The sequence below is a fragment of the Delphinapterus leucas genome, chromosome 16 (assembly GCF_059928025.1).
Source record: "Delphinapterus leucas isolate spDelLeu-1000000601 "Yukka" chromosome 16, BTC_Dleu_Yukka2, whole genome shotgun sequence".
Classification (NCBI taxonomy): domain Eukaryota; kingdom Metazoa; phylum Chordata; class Mammalia; order Artiodactyla; family Monodontidae; genus Delphinapterus; species Delphinapterus leucas.
Window position 1 is genome coordinate 19,058,642 of NC_143144.1, and position 12,062 is coordinate 19,070,703.

The following is a 12,062-nucleotide window of genomic DNA, read 5'->3' on the forward strand; positions in this document are numbered from 1 at the left end:
CCCAAGCTGAGCTGTTTGAAATGGAAAATACATGGCCGCAGCTAACAGGTTAAAAACCTAAATTGCAAGACAGATTTTAATCATCATTGTCTAATTTTGCTACTCTAAAGACCAAATGTAGAACTGTAATAGATAACAAAGGAAAACCATATCTAGAAATGCATACTTGCAAGTTGAGAGAAAAATTTAATTTTACTTGTGCCATCTTATTTCCAAGTCCACTCTTTTAGCACATACTGTATAATACTTAGCAAATCACCTTGAGAACTACAGACTAAGATTTCTAAAGTCTCAACGTGGATTAAGGAGCCAGTAAAATAACCTGGTGAAAATAATCTAACATGCGGAAAGAAAAAAACAAAGTAAGATCTAAATTCAGATACCAATTTATCAATGACTTGCTTTGTGATCTCTGGTATGACACAATTGCTACAACTGAAATTGCCTGCTTCCTAATCTCAGTGATAGTCTGGGAGCAAGTGAGAAAATATAAAGTCGTTTGAGAAAAGAGATGCACATATTATCACATAAATAACCATTCACTAAATTATATTTTTAGAGTATAGGTTGTCCTGTTGCCTTAATAAAACTGCCAGCTGATTTTAATTTTGTAGGCAAGCTCCTCTAAATGGACCCTAGGAACCCTCTCTATATGTAGAATGCTGTCCTTTCAAGTGCTCTGAAAAGCATGTCAATCAACCAAATCAATCAAAACATTTCAAATGCAAAACCAAAAAGTTTTTCAGAAGGCCATATATCTTCATAACATTTTCAAACATCTTATATTCTTAGAACTATATTCCAGGTAGCAGTCTAGGAATCCCTCGACTACAACCAGTACCTAGGGTTCAATGACAACAACAACAAATCACTAATGTGTGGATGTTTTGCTTTTGGAGAAACTTGAAGTGCATTTTTTAAAATGTAAAATAAAACGGCCTTAAAGGATTTTTGTTTGTTTGCTGGCATTTTTTTGCTTTGTTTCAGGGAGTACAGTTGACCCTTGAACAACATGGGATTGAACCGTGGGCCCACTTACATGCAGGTTTTCTTCCGTTTAAGTACTACTGTAGTACTACCCCATCCAGCTGGTTGAATCCACAGATGCAGAACCTCTGACACTGAGAGCTGACTGTAAAGTCATACTCAGATCTTCTACTGCACTGGGGATCAGTCAACTGATTGTTCAACAGTCAACTGTAGTTACATTATTTTTGCCAGCAACTCATAACTGTAAATAACATGGAATAAAAATAAATTTAAAGTCAGACTTGAAACCTTAAAATATTTGTTTGTTCAGTTAGTTCCCTTACATCCTTTACTTTCATAAAGATCCTCAGAAAATGCCAGGATTAGTAACTATAAAGAAAAGTAGTTATAATACTATAGTTGTAAGTTATAGTACTTCACTATATAGATGAAGACAGTGACACAGAAGTACTTAAAATAACTAAGTTTACAGAAGCTGAAAATTTAGATATATAGACTAGATCTTCTACTCTTTCCATCCCCAAACCCAAATATGTACATTAAATATATCCACACACACACATACACAACAATTCAGGCAAATTTCGTACATCCAATTATCTTAATCTATATACAAGATAAAATGGGGGATCGTTTTGTTTTTTAAAAGTGTACAAAAATTTATTTATAAAATCTACTTGGTTTATTAAAAAACCTGACTTATAAAGGAAGACAATGTATTCATTACAATAAGTGCCACCATTACCCACTTAATTATCAATAATGAGTAGTTCATCAAATTTAGTTTCATAAACAACCAACTAGTTATTTTTTACTTTTTCACTTGGTTTAACTAAAGAAAGGGCCAATTATCTGCTCTAACACATACCAGTATCCTGCATCACTATAGGTATATATTTTAAGCATCACAGATAAAACAAATATGTAAAAAGGTTTAGTGCATATACAGACAGTCCCCAACTTAAAGATGGATCAACGTAGAATTTTACAACTTTAGGACAATGTGAAAACAATATGCATTCAGTAGAAACCTTACTTTGAATTCTGAATTTTAATCTTTTCCCAGGCTAGTAAGGGTAGTACCATACTCCCTCTTGATGCTGGGCAATGGCAGCAAGCTGCAGCTTCTAGTCAAGCCATGCAATCACAATGGTTAACAGTTGATATACACTTACAACCATTCTGTTTTTCACTTCAGTAAAGGATTCAATCAATTACATGAGATATGCAGCACTTTATTATAAAATATGCTATGTGTTACACGATTTTGCCCAACTGTAGGCTAATGTAAGTATATTAAGCATGCTTAGGCAAGGCTAAGCTATGATGTTCTGAAGATTAGGTGTATTAAATGCATTTTCAACTTAGGATATTTTCAACTTCTGATGGGTTTATCTAGAGGTAACCCCATCGTAAGCCAAGGAAGATCTGTATCTTGTAATAATATTAGCCACCATTTGTGAAACACTTACTATGTGCCAGACACTATGCGAAGTACTTTACACGTGTAATCGCATGTAAATAAATCTTTATTTTAAAGATGAAGAAGATGAGGTTTACAGAAGTTTAATTAGTTATTTGCCTAGGAATACACATTAAGGAACTGGAATTCAAAACCAGACCTTCTGATTCAAAGCCTCTGTATTATGCTAAAAAGTAACTTAAAAGAAACAGGAAGGTCAGTTGCCAAGTTGTTTCCTCCTTATTTAACACAGATTATTCATAACGGATTTGTTTATTTTACACTTACTATGTGTCTCACATCCTGCAAGGTTCTGGAGATAGGGCCTCTGTCCTTAAGAAGTTCAGTCTATCTGGAAAGATAGACAATAGAAATGCCTTGGTTTGTTTAATATTTAAGGAAGTATTCCTGGAATGGAATACAAGGTAAGTTTAGTGCATTTTAACAAATAATTTTCAAATCTATTATAACTTGGAGGCTTTTATTTACTGCCAAATGTAAAGACTGGATTGGGTTATGAGCTCAGACTATATGAGTATATCTAGGAACTGTGGAAGCCAATGTTAAAATGAAGAAAGCCAAGAGTTTCAACTGAATTCTGCAAATGGAAGACCAAGAGTAGAATGGAATATAAATTTGTTATCATGCTTATTATTAAACCTTAACTAATATTTATCTAAGTATTTCCCTAAGCACTTATTTAAACTGAATTCCTCAACCACATTTATGATAATGATAAAGTAACTCAAATGTCACTTCCTTAAGGAAGCTATCTGATTCCAAGATTATCAAATCCCCAATTATGGATTTTCAAAACTTTTCCCATTTGTCTTAGTACTTATCACAATTGTATTTATAACATTTATTGTGTAAAAGACTGTTTTATATTTGTCTCCCTTGGCAGACTATAAGCTCCATAAAAGCAAGGACAATTTATCTTGTTCATAACAATACTCCCAGCATCCACTAAGACCTGAGCAGAATAGATACTCAATACATGTTACTGAATTAATGAATGAACATCGCAAAAAATGTACCTTTTTCTAAATCCAACCCAACTAAGAGGAACTTAGAATCTCTCAAGTGAGGGTCATAAACAAGGGTTCATGTTCTTTCTATAGGGTTATTCATCGCCTTTAAAACAATGTCTTACATACATTATCTCATTTCATCATGGAAGTACAATGTAAAGCCTTCATGAAACTTGAGCTTCACCAGAAAAGCAAGGTGGTTCCTGAGGATACTTTCTAAAGAAGAGATACAGAGAAAGGGTTACAATTCAGAAGAAAAACTTTCACTGTTACCAAATTACCAATTTAACGCAAACCCCCGAACGATCCTATAAGTATATATGCAAAACACCAGTCTATTCTTAGTATTCCAAAGAGAACAGTCTCAAATAATGTCTTTGATGAAGGTAACATACAAACATAACTTTCTGTCTTCTTGATGCCACGTGGAAGGAGCAAGAGGGAGAAAGATGAAAAGAAGGTGAAAAGAAAGGAAGAAAGGAGAAATAAAGAAATCTCTACTGGGCCTCCACATTTGTTACCTAGTTTCCAATTTAAATTCTGGATATGCAGGAACCTACCACTTCTTTTCAACATTTTTCTATTAAAAATGAGACTTCAAATCTGATTTTCAATGATAATTTTTTTTAATTTAGAAAGAATGAACATAATAGCACTGAAAATTTCTCATTATAGAATGAGCAACTATAAGAAAAAGAATAAATGAAAAGTTGCCATTGAGCATATAGCAAGAGTCTTCCCGGTGTGTCCCACAGGACTTCTTGTTTGTCACCCCTCACACAAATGCTTCCACTATTAACTACCATTAAAATATGCATATGCTAGATGGCAGTTTGCACTTCGCATCTTCAATTGTTACATTAGCTCCTTCATTTATCAACAGGTCAGGCTCCTAAAGGTATGTATTATTCTCACAAGCCTTCACTATTACCACATGTCAGTAGTGGCAAAGCTAAAAATCCCAAAGAATGGCTCTGTTTATATCCATGGAAGTTAATTAAGTAAAAGAGCGTCTATACTTGTATTTAAAGCTACAAATGAGGGAAAGTCAAAGTAAAACCTAAGCTAAAAAGTGGCCCGGGAATATCCCACATGCCGCACAGCAACTAAGCCCTTGCACCACAACTACTGAAGCCGGCACACCTAGAGCCCGTGCTCCGCAACAAGAGAAGCCCCTGCCCACCGCAACTAGAGAAAGCCCGCGCACAGCAACAAAGACCCAACGCAGCCAAATAAATAAATAAATAAAGTAATACTGACTCAAAATCTCAGCATGCTTACTCCACTGAAGTTCCTCCCCACAGACGAAACTTCACGGTCAAGTACACACAGCTCTGAGACACATTTCTTAAATTAATGGCATCTGGCTTCAAAGAAACAAAACCAAAACAAAACAAGACCTAGCAGTGAAATATGCGAAATCTTTAGTCATTCTTTTCTTTGGCATATTCTAGAAAAAGCCACATGATTACATATAATGAGATTTATAACATACTACAAAACATAAATATCCAATAAAAATAAATTACTCTATATAAAGGAAAGCATTGTCTTCTGGCTCCACGTGTGCTTCACTATTACATATAATTTATTTATTCAATTAAAGCGTGTATAAAATAGTGTTCCAATTCCAAGGCCTATGTTCACAGAAGCTCAGTATTTGGAGGCCCCTAGATTTTTTCTTCAAAAATCAAAATTGACACACATAAAAAAGAGACCTGGAAAAAACTTTAACTACAAACTTAAAATTCAAATCAACATCCCCAAAACATTCTGCTACTTCAAGGCACATTTTGATATTATCTAAGATTAAATGGCCAAGAGAAATATTCAGAAAACTAGCCAACTTCTCTTTTCACAAAGTATGCAAATACACTTAGGTTAAAACTGGTCAATCTCCATGCCATAGAGCCATTTACAAACGGGTATTTTAAGATGTATATCTCAAATATAGCAAACTTAAAATTATCAGTCACATAATGTAATTTAATGAAAGAGCAAGAGTCACAGAAGTCTAAGTTACTTCTACTGCTAACTACTGTACACTTTGGGCAAACCCCTCTGCTTCTCTAGGAATCATACAGAAAAAGTAGAGGCTAATATAACCAATAAAGTTCCTAAAAATTTGCTTCTAAAGCTTCTGAATAATCCAGCAAGCAGCAAAGTACACTCTCCTGATACATGCTAGGTTCAAACCTGAAAAATGTTAAAGGATTGACAAAAGTAATTTTGCTTAGGAAAATAAATGTTTTTAGCCAGAAAGTTTCTATCTCAAAGCTCTCACAGAAGATATACATATCAATCATTTAATACATACAAACTTAATAATACAGACCAAAAGATTTCCCAATTAAACAACAGGTTTTAAACACCCTTGTAGAATCACTTCTTTCCTCTTCTCTCCAAATTTGCTCTTAAAGCTATCATATTAAAATAACCTAGCAGAACTAATTCCAAATGGAGGAATTTTTGAGATACTCTGCATTACAAGTAACCTTTATATTAGAAACCTCTGCCTTGCATGCCTTTATATTCTTCTTTGTTTATAATGGCTAAAAATCCATTTTTCAATTATTCTAATTACAAAAATTATCTTAAAGTCAATTGTTTCATTTGCTTTTCACAGCTAAATTTTCATGGATGTTTCTTTCCCCACTTGCACTTTGTTTTTGATATTCACTAGTTTTAAGTTTTTACACAAATATGCTAAAATCTTTGTTTTGACCTTAAGCCATGCTTAGAAAATACATAGGTATTCTTCTGTATTTTCTTCTGGTAGTTTTATGATACAAATTTTTATAATTCCCTCAAATTAGAGGCTAATATCTACCCCTGAGAGAGGGACAGGAAATCATCCTAGCACCAAAAAATAAAGGTCTACTATTATCAGGAGAAAAGCAGGATTACTGAGAAGAGAAGGAAACAGCCTGTCTAAAACTAACGCTGATCTAGGACAAAAAAATAAGGCCTGATGCCCACCACCACAAAGCCCTAGCCTACCACAAGGCAAACGAGCTCCCAGTAATAAGTAACTGCACTCTACTAGTAGAGAAGGAACAAAAGAGTACAGAGGGAGCCTCTCAGATATACAAGTAAGGCTTAAACATAGAGGCAGAGTAAAAATATTGAGTTAAACTTTCCAGCAAATCAACTCTCACCTTAAGCATGAGGTGATGATAGAAGTATTTACAGTTGACGATACACTGAAGGTAACCAGAGCAACAACAACAAAAAAACATAAAACCTCATCAACTTCAAGCAAGACTGATTCAACCCCCCATGTTAACAGCTTAATGGAATAAGAGTCATGCCTACTTCTTGGCATAAATACTGTATACTTAAATCTCTCTTACCTTGCCAATGATAGCTGGCATTCAATCAAAATTTATAAGCCTAGCCATGGGGGTGACTTCCCTGATCACCAAGGCAGTGCCTGCATGTTTGGTTACCATTACCTGTTCTATAAATTATACAAAAACATCTATTTTTGAAATTGAAATGCTGAAAACAAGAACTGCAGTAACAAATTTTAAAAGCCTTTGGCTGGCTCATCAGGCTTAACACAGCTGAGGAAAGAATCAATAACCTTGAAGACAGGTCAAAAGAAATTACCAAAGCTGAAACTAAACAGGAAAAAAAAAAAAGTGGGAAAAAAGTCTACACAAATAGAACAGGAGGGAAAGTCTCAAATTCATTTTATGAGGTAAGCATTAACCTGGATACCAAAATCAGACAAAGAAATTACGAGAAAAGAAAACTCATTATCCCTCATACATGCAAAAATCCTCAACAAAATATTAGCAAATCAAATTCAGTAATTTATAAAAAGGATAACACCACAACCAATGCAGGTTTATTCCAGGAATGCAGGTTGATTCAACATTAAAAGATCAATCAGTATAATTCAACAGATCAACAGACTAAAGAAGAAAAATATGATAGCATCAACAAATGCAAAAAATACACATTTCAGAAAACCAACCCTCATTCCTGACAAAATTCTCAATCAGGAAGAGAAGGGCACTTAAACAACCTGATAAAATGCATCTACTAAAAAATTACTGCTAACATCATATTTAACAGTAAAAGACTAAATGTTTTCCTCCAAAAATTCAGAACAAGGAAAGGACATCAGCTGTCACCATTCCTATTCAATAACAACATACTCAAAGTCCTAGAAAGTACAATAAAAGAAAAGAAATAAAAGGCATACAGACTGGAAAAAGAAGAAATAAGCCTGCCTCTATTTGCAAATGGCATGATTGTCTATATAGAAAATCATAAAGAACCTTCAAAAAAGCTTCTAGAACTTTAATAAATGAGTTTAGCAAGGTTGCAGGATACAAGATCAATATGCAAACATCAACTATGTCTCCATACACTAGAAACAAAAAGTTAGAAATCTAAATTTAAAACCAGTGCCATTTACAATAGCACCCAAACAAATAAAAATATGTATAAATGTAATAAAATATGTACAAGCTCTCCATGCTGAAAACTACAAAGTACTGATGAATGAAAGAAGACCTAAATAAGTGAAGAGATATACCATAAACATGTATTAGAAGACTCAATTAGCCCCAAGTTGATCTACAAATTCAAAGTAAACTCAATTAAAATACCAGCAAATTTTTTGATGCTGGCAATCAACGAGTTGATTCTAAAATCAGTAAGTTAAGGTAAAGAAACTGGAACAGGGGCTTCCCTGGTGGTGCAGTGGTTAAGAATCCACCTGCCAATGCAGGGGACACAGGTTCGAGCTCTGGTCCGGGAAGATCCCACATGCCGCGGAGCAACTAAGCCCGTGCGCCACAACTACTGAGCCCGTACTCTAGAGCCTGCGAGCCACAACTACTGCAGCCCACGTGCCTAGAGCCCGTGCTCCACAACAAAAGAAGCCACCGCAAGAGAAGCCCACGCACCACAACATAACCCCCGCTCGCTGCAACTAGAGAGAAAGCCCGTGCACAGCAACAAGACCCAATGCAGCCAAAAATAAACAAATAAAAATAAATTTTTAAAAAATTTAAAAAAGAGAAAAAGAAACCGGAACAACCAAAACAGTTTTTTTTCACAACAATTTTGAAAATACAAAACTAAAAGACTCATAGTATCTTACCTCAGGACTATACTGTAAAGCTTCATTAATCAACTCAGCATGATATAAGCAAAAGAGTAAACAGATAGATGAATAGAACAAAATGGAGAGTCCATAAACAGACTCATACATATATAGTCAATTGATAGACAAACGTAAAAAAGTAATTCAATGGAGAAAGGATAATCCCTTCAACAAATAGTGCTAGAACAATTAGACATTCATACACCAAAAAAAGAACCTTGATCCATCTCTCATACCATATACTAAAATTAATTCAAAATAAATAAAAAACCTAAAATATTTGAAAAGCTAAAAAACTTTTAGAAGAAAACAAAAAATTCTCATGACACTGAGTTAGACAAAGATTTCTTAAAATCCATAAAACCCATAAAATTAAACACTGTTGAAATTAAAAATTCCTCTCCAAAGGTCACAGACTAGGAGAAAATATTTGCAAAACACATATGTGATGAAGGATTGGTATCCAGAAAATTTAGAGAACTCTCAAAACAATAATTTTTAAAATTTTTCAATGGGCAAAAAATTTGAACAGATACTTTAACAAGTAAGATATACAAATGGCAAATAAGTACGTGAAGATACTCAACATCACTAGTTATTAGTGAAATGGAAAGAAAAACTATAATGCGATACCATTACATACCTATTAAGATGGCTAAAAGAAAAAGAAAACTGGCACTATCAAATAGTGAGGAGAATGAGAAGCAATTAGAACTCTCATACAGTAGTAGCTGGGACTAGTACAGAATGGTAGAGCCACTTCGCGAAACAGCTTGGAAGTTTCTCATCAAGTTAAACTTTTCATATAACCCAGCAATCCCACTTTTAGGTATTTTTACCCAAGTAAAATCAAAACCTATGTTCACACAAAAACCTGTTCTCAGATGTTTATAGAAGTTTTATTTGTAATTGCCAAAAGCTAGATGCAACCGGCTCAGCTGGGGAATGAACAAACTTTGGAATGCTACTCAACACTTAAATAATTCAATATTTCATATACATGAAATAATATGAATGAACCTCCGCAATTCAGGGGTCCCCAAGTCCACCCTCATGTTCAATGATTCACTAGACTTATAAAACTCAGAAAAGCCATTTTACTCAGGGTTGCAGTTTAATATAGCAAAAGGATACAGATTAAAATCAATAAGGGGAAGAGGGGCATACGGCAGGGTCCAGAAGACACCAAGCTTCCAGCTGTCCCCTCCCAGTGGAGTTGTGTACACAGCGTTTATTTCCCCCAACAAGAACTTGTGATAATGTGCATGGAGTATAAGCAATCAAGTAAGTTCACCGGAGGCTCAGTGTCCAGCATTTTTATCCAAGGCCTGAAACATAGGTAGGGCTAACCATCTGCATGGCTGACTTTAGTCTCAGCTCCTCTATAGGTCAAACTGATACCACACAGCCCAAGGCTTCCACGCAATTATCAGCCACATTGTCAGGATAGGCAATCTGGGGTGGCCAAATGCCCCCAAGTAAACAAAGACACCCTTATTAAGCAGGACGTTCCAGGGGCTTAAAGGTTACCTCCCAGGAGCTGGGCAAGGCCAAACCTTAGGCAGCTTTAGGTACAACTGAGCGACTTTTACTCAAAACACTTCTGACACCACATGTGTGCATTTTTTCCTCACACCAACTAATTCTCCAGCTCTCCAGACACCAATTAGGTGTCCTACAATTCACTTCAATTCTGACAATTAACTACTCAGTCAGTATTAGACTCCTCAGGCTTTTGGGCTCAGTCTCACAAGACATCCACTCCAGATGCCAGTTGCAAGTACTGGGTCCCCAGGTTACCCACACTTCTGTTCAACTTGGCTACAAGGTCGAGGGTGGGGGGGGCTCCCATAAACCCCACCCCCTTTCAGGTACATTAATTTGCTAGAATGGCTCACAAAACTCCAGAGAAAACTTTACTATTACCAGTTTATTATAAAGGATACAAGTGAACAGTCATATAAAAAGGCACACAGGGCAAGGTCCAGATGGTTCTTGAGCACAGGAGCTTCTGTCTCCACAGAGTTGGGAGTGAGCCACCCTCTTAGCGAGTGGATGTGTTTCCCAAATCTGACGCTCTCCGAACCCCACTGTTTCAGGGTCTTTATGTAGGTTCTACTAAATAGGCATAATTAATTAAATCATAGGCCACTGGTGACTGAACTCAATCTCCAAACCCTCTCCCTCCTTGGAGGTCCAGGGATGGAGCTGAAAGTTCCAACCTCTAATCACATTGTTGATTCCTCTGGCAACCCGCCACCATTCTGAAGCTATCTAGGGACCCACCAAGAGTTCATCAAGTCAGACATGGTTGGAAAAGGCTTATTATGAATAACAGAAAATGTTCCTTTCAAGGGTTTTTAGGGGTTCTAGACCAGGAACCAGGGACAAAGACAAAATATGTATTTTTTACTATGTCAAAGGAATGCTATTCCTTTACTACACAACCTCAAATGCATTGTACTAAGTGAAAGGAAAAGCCCAAAAGGCTCTTAAGTATATGATACCATTTATACAACATTCTTGAAAATGCAAAACTACAGGGACAGAAAATACACCAGTAATTGTCAAGGTCTGGGATGCAGGGGGGGAGGGCTTGTCTACCAATGGGCACAAGATTATATTTTATGTCTTTATTGTGATGCTGGTTACATAAATACATGTGCTTATCAAAACACAAAACTATACAGAGAACAATGATTTTTACTGTTTGTGAATTATACCTTGATTAACCTAAGACAACCAGTAATATACATAGCCACCTAAAACAATTTCATTCTTTAAAAGTGGCAAGTATAAATATTAGGTAAATAACAAAACAAATGCCTTTCCTAAGTAGAGAGCAACAGAAAACTGGATCTTTGCTCTATAGGTTCTTTATAAAATGTATTCATGCACACAGCCAAAGGAAAACATTTTTAGTCATCGGCTGGCAGGATTATGGGTGACTTTTTCTCTTCTACTTCAAGTTCCATTAATATTGTCTGCATAATAACAAACAAAATAAGCTTCATGCTCTTGTACAATCATCTCTCCCTGAGTGTGGGTAGGACTCGCAACTTGTTCCCGACCAATGAAATATGGCAAAGGTGATGGGATATCACTCCCATGATTATGTTGTTTTAAATGGCAAAGGTGAAAATACTTTGCAGATGTAATTTAGGTCCCTAATTGGTGGCTTTAAATTAATCAAAAAGGAGATTTTCCCCTGGTGGGCCTACCTGATAAGGTGAGCCCTTTAAACAAGGGTCTAGACGTCAGAGACTTTCTTGCCAGCCTTGAAAATGCAAGTCAACCTGTGTTCTACGGTTGGAAGGAAATGAATTCAGGCAACAACCATGTGAACGTGGAAGAAGACCCAGTCTCAATGACATCTCAGCCCTAGCCAACACTTTTGATTTGCAGCCTTGTGAGTCCCCGAGCAGAGGACTCGGCTTAAACTGTGCCCAGACTCCTG

At 35.9% G+C, this 12,062-nt stretch overlaps 1 protein-coding gene across 2 annotated transcripts in view; it reads right to left on the bottom strand.

Annotated features, from left to right (window-relative positions):
• Positions 1 to 12,062, bottom strand: part of JMJD1C (jumonji domain containing 1C) — a 314,148-nt gene that overhangs the window by 255,468 nt on the left and 46,618 nt on the right. The window contains exon 1 of one of the 2 annotated variants that reach the window (XM_089897544.1): positions 2,741 to 2,790. The exons of the other annotated variant lie outside the window; for it this stretch is intronic. The gene's annotated coding sequence lies outside the window, so the exon portion shown is untranslated. Of the gene's footprint in view, positions 1 to 2,740; positions 2,791 to 12,062 lie in introns of those variants that run through there. 2 annotated transcript variants of the gene reach the window in all.